Consider the following 5,776-nt stretch of genomic DNA (forward strand, 5'->3'; position numbering starts at 1 on the left):
ACCTCCCATGCTCCAGAGTTTTGCAGGTCACCTCCTTTTGCCTCCCAAGTACTCTGCCGGGTTGTACTCATATCATCCTGTTCCCACTCCATGGTAGGCACAGCTAAGTCTCTGCTGAAATTATTGATACCCTGGAGTAATCGAAGTATGGACCCAGCAATAGAGGTGGCCAAGGCCAACACACCTCCTTTTACTTCCACCCACCAATTGGAAACTCTAGATGTCAATGTCACCTTCAGTACCTAGATTAACCATCCACAGTACTAGACAAAGGAGGAAGAGTTCAAATTCCTAGCTCCACATAGCTCCGCACCCAGCTTCTGTTTCTGCCTCTGCCTCTGCCTTCCCCTCCTTAAAGCCCCGATGGGAACATGACAGTGGGAACACACAGTTAGTTCTTCAGGCAGAAAACCCCCTCCTGCACTCACCAAGCGTGCTTGGGCCCCATGGCCCAGAGAAGGGAATAACAGTGGGCAATCCAGCAGCGTTCCCAAAGGCAGCTAAATTAGTCTTAAATAACAACCTGAGTAGGATACCAAAGTGAAGTGATGTTAGTGTCATGCGATGTGTAGCCTGGTTATTTTGTTAGCTTTTCCTACAGTAAGATGAAGAAATCAGGTCTGCACTTTTCTGCTGCAGTCTAGTCTCATGACCTTGTAATGGCAGTGTCTAAGCGAAAAGAGAATTCTCTCTCTCTCTCTCTCTCTCTCTCTCTCTCTCCATCTCTTTTTTCTCTCTCTGACATACACACACACACACACACACATGCAAACACACACCCCCCTCTCAAGAATAATCAATATTTTTAGACATTTGGCATCTTAAAAGCAGACTTGATGGGATGGAGGAGACATTCTGTCTTCAGTGTGGAATAGTCCTGCTAAAAATTACCAAGTATTTAGTACTAAATAGAAGCTCTAACATCTCAGAGGAAGCATTTGCTTTCAAGTTCATGGTTGCTTCACTGTTTCCTCCAGGAACATTAGGTGGTATTCGTCTTACACTTGTGCAACTTAAGCTTTGTTTCTGGTGATTCCCATAACCTCCACCACCAAATCAAAGTCTCTTCCACTGGTGACTTGCAGCTCCACCTCTAGATGGAGAGAACTGTGAGCAACTTTTAAAGGATTCTTCCCTAGTTAAAAAAAAATTGAAAAGTTCAGTCAGACATTCCATTGCCTATTCAATGCACCTCCTGACGGAGGTTATCTCTGAGCCTCGGTTTGTGAAATGGGGCTAATACCTTTCTTGAAGGGGAATTATAAGAAAGAAATGATGTGAATTCCCTGGCTGTCCAGTGGTTAGGAGTTTGTGCTTCCACTGCCGCTGCCCGGGTTCCATCCCTGGTCGGGGAACTAAGATCCCACAAGATGCTCGTGTGGCCAAAAAAAAAAAAAGAAAGAAATGAGATTTAGTATAATATTCTCTTGACACAAACTTTGTGTACTCGATAAAGAAAGCTATTCAATTCACAGGCATGTATGTGTACAAACATATATGTATGTATATGAATACATATCCTTATATATCATGTTACATATATCAGGAAAAAAATAATTACTGTTTCCATATTGAGCACATATGCGAAAAGGAAAGAAATTCATCTATTCAGGGAGTGGGAAATGGAGTGGAAAAGACAGAGAGGTATTGAGTGAGGAAAAGTTCAACGAAATAAGACAAACAGACACTCTATAAACTAACTGTAGCAAAAGCCCATTTGTATTCCAATTTTGGATCTACCAAGAGATATCCTTGAATAGTCTATGTTATTTCAAATAAACTGAAACCAACTGCCCTTGAACTTTATTCCTACTGTAAAAAATATATATATACTAAAATTTTGAGGCTAGTGAGTTCTAACAATTTTCCAGGGTTTCTCATAAGAACATATGCTTGTGTGCTGTCTAATTTTTCACCTAATTTTAAGCTGCTAAATCATAGCATGTGTTTATTATGCTTAAATGTGCAAAGTTGAAACAATGTTAATTTTTTTCTTGGCCTTTCATATGGCTCAAATGTTTTTACTGTTTTCCTAAATACTACTATTTAAGTCATATGGGGGGAATCTCTGTATTCACCACGTTTTTCACATTTAGCAAATTAATACAAATTATAAACCATTTGTTTCATGTTGCTAATGAATTCCTTCATGTGCCATGACTCACTGAATAATTATTGAGATACTACTGGGTGCCAGGTATTATTCTAGACCCTGGAGAAACAGAAGTCTCAGTTTCTGATTCAAACAGAATTATTGAATCTGTTACTGGGGTAGACAAACATTTTTTCAATCACTGCACAATGTGATCAGAGGTAAATACACAATACTACGTGGTAAGGAAGGAAGTTACAAATATTCTATGGGGAACAGAGAGAAGTTAGAAAACAATGGTATGATAGAGGTGATATTTTAACTGGGTATTAAAAGAGAGGCACACATGGAAACAGTAGAAGAGGGTTTTAAGCAGAGAAAACACATGAGCAGTGTCAGGGAGAGTGGAAAGATCATGAGTCCTGCTGGGTTAAGGCAAACGAGGTCCCAGGGGAGAGAATGAGGCGCAGAGGGAAACCAACACAGCAGGTACATTTGGAAGAATTTGCACTTTGTCCTGTCAGCACAGGACCCTTCAAGGATTCACTTTCAAAATACTGACTTAGTTCAAACATTCAAAAAGTGAAAATCAAAGAAAATGATATAGAACTGATACTTTCCTTGGTATTTCTTATTGAATTTTAACCCGTACACTACAATATTATACTAGGTTTCCAACCAATTTGAAACATATTAAAAAGGTCTGCTAATGAACTGTATGAAAAAGGTTCAAAGTCAAGACATTTTAACTGATAGGAGTCTGGGAGTAAGCTCAGAATAGGATACTACTTCCACGTGAAAGTTCTCTCCATTGTTACACTGTGGAAAGACTTGGTCATTACACTGTGGAAAGTTTTTCTTCTACCTCATGGAATATTAAGGAGTATTTTCCTTCCAGCTTACCTATCATCAGTGATTGTAAGCTATCTGTAAAGCTATATTTTTAATGATCCATTCTGTAAAAATGTAAATTAATATTTTAAAAAGTATAAGAGCAATATATTTCTTTTGGAGTGGTGAGGTGTCTGCACAGGAAAGATAGAAGAAATAACAGACTCGGGATTTCAAAGAGGCCAGGGACTGAGTTATCAGAAGACATTAGAAGCAGAGTTGTATGTGGACATTTATATTGTGATACTAAGTCTTTGAATAAAAGACAAATAATTCCAAGCAATGTTTAAAACAACGCCAGAAGCTAACACTCTCTAAAAAGAAGCAAGAAGCAGAATTTCTAAGAGTTAAAATAAGAATGATCCTTCATTAATTTTAATTTTATAGAAAAAGTCAAATCTATTTCAACTTATAACCACTTACATCCACTGGCTCTTATTAATTGACATAGATACGTTGTACATAGTTGTTATTAGACTGTACATGCAAATTTGTATTTTTATTCACCTATTCTTCATATACTTCTATTCGTACACAGTCATTTCTAATTATTATGATGTATTCTAATTAGGATCTCTACTTGAACCAATTGCAGAAGGAATTTCTACCATTTCCATATAAAAAAATCACCACCATTCATATCAAGTTGAATTGCATTTCAAAGTACACTAGACCAGGAGTTAAGAGACCATATTTTAGTCCCAGGTGTGCTGTTAATAATCCCAAGTAGCTTGCTGCAAACTACTTTTTCTCCTTCAAACTCCATTTTTCCAACTATAAAATAAAATGTTTAGAAGGAAGATCTAGGGTACCTTCCAGGCCCCAGATGCAGATCCTGATACACAGTATTCATTCGTTCATTTATTCATTTATTTATCCATTCAACTGATATTTACTGGGTATCTTGTCTGTGTCAAATGTTGGAGCTACAGCACCTGGGATACAGCAATGGAAAAAACCATCAGAAGCCCCTACTCTCCTGGAATTTACATAGTCATGATGGGAGACAAATAATAAATCAACAAGTAAATGCAGTAATTTCAGATAGCTATAAATGCTGGTAATATGATTAAATGTCTGATGCGGAGCAAGGATTTGGTCTGGGTACATATGTGCAGATTGATGTACAATGCATAATATATTTGCCCCACAGTGCTTCATATTTGAGTGATGTTTAACTGCAACTTTCCTTGCAATTAGATTTTTGTACCCACTGGTATAAACAGCAAAAATAGCTTATAGACATCTTATATACTGTTCTTTATAGATTAGCTGCCCAATTTAGGCAAAATCCCTTTTAAAATATAATTATAATCTGGAGCATATAGACAGAATATTAACATAGAAGTAAAAAGGTATTAGCTTTCCAGTCGGGCACTGAGTGGTTCATTGGATCATGTCTGGTAGCTCCGCGGATTATAACAGAGAACACAGCGGCCCAGAGGGAACGGAGCCCGATGGTGTCATCGAGAGCAACAGGAATGAGATTGTGATGACTTTGATGATATGAATTTAAAGGAGTCTCTTCTTCGAGGCATCTATGCTTATGGTTTTGAGAAGCCATCAGCTATTCAGCAGAGAGCTATTAGCCCGTGTATTAAAGGGTATGATGCGATTGCTCAAGCTCCGTCAGGTACTGGCAAGACAGCCATATTTGCTATTTCCATCCTGCAACAGTTGGAGATTGAGTTCAAGGAGACCCAAGCACTAGTATTGGCCCCCACCAGAGAACTGACTCCACAGATCCAAAAGGTAATTCTGGCACTTGGAGACTATATGGGAGAAATTTGTCATGCCTGCATTGGTGGAGCCAACGTTCGAAATGAAATGCAAAAACTTCAGGCTGAAGCACCACATATTGTTGTTGGTACACCAGGGAGAGTGTTTGATATGTTAAACAGAAGATACCTTTCTCCAAAATGGATCAGAATGTTTGTTTTGGATGAAGCAGATGAAATGCTGAGCCGAGGGTTTAAGGATCAAATCTATGAGATTTTCCAAAAATTAAATACAAGTATTCAGGTGGTGTTGCTTTCTGCCATAATGCCAACAGATGTGTTGGAAGTGACCAAAAAATTCATGAGAGATCCCATTCGAATTCTGGTGAAAAAGGAAGAATTGACCCTTGAAGAAATTAAACAGTATTATATTAATGTTGAAAGAGAGGAATGGAAGTTGGATACACTTTGTGACTTGTACGAGACACTGACGATTACACAGGCTGTTATTTTTCTCAACACAAGGCATAAGGTGGACTGGCTCACTGAGAAAATGCATGCCAGGGATTTCAGTTTCTGCTCTGCATGGTGACATGGACCAGAAGGAAAGAGATGTTATCATGAGGGAATTCTGATCAGGGTCAAGCTGTGTTCTGATCACTACCGACTTGTTGGGGTCGATAGCAGCAGTTGATGATGAGATGGCACTCAGAAACGGCGACGTAATTTAGGACGTGGAATCATAAGTGAAACAGCACACTGTCTGAATAAAGAGCGAAATTGGCAGAGGGGGTCAATTTGGGAGGAAAGGTGTGGCTATAACTTTGTTACTGAAGAAGGAAAGAGGATTCTTCGTGACACTGAGACTTTCTACAATACTACAGTGGAGGAAATGCCAATGAATGTGGCTCACCTTATTTAATTCCTGGGATGAGATAGTTTTGAATGCAGTCCTCGCTGTTGCTGATAGGCGATCACAACGTGCATTGTGCTTCTTTCTTTGGGAATATTTGAATCTTGTCTCAATGCTCATAGCGGATCAGAAATACAGATTTTGATAGCAAAGCAACATTAG

The 5,776-nt window shown here is 38.7% G+C and overlaps 1 pseudogene; it reads left to right on the plus strand.

The window, feature by feature from the left end:
• The first annotated feature begins 4,351 nt into the window (after positions 1–4,351).
• Positions 4,352–5,447, plus strand: LOC137201810 (eukaryotic initiation factor 4A-II pseudogene; annotated as a pseudogene).
• The last annotated feature ends 329 nt before the right edge of the window (positions 5,448–5,776 follow it).

This window comes from Pseudorca crassidens, chromosome 11 (assembly GCF_039906515.1).
Source record: "Pseudorca crassidens isolate mPseCra1 chromosome 11, mPseCra1.hap1, whole genome shotgun sequence".
Classification (NCBI taxonomy): Eukaryota; Metazoa; Chordata; class Mammalia; order Artiodactyla; family Delphinidae; genus Pseudorca; species Pseudorca crassidens.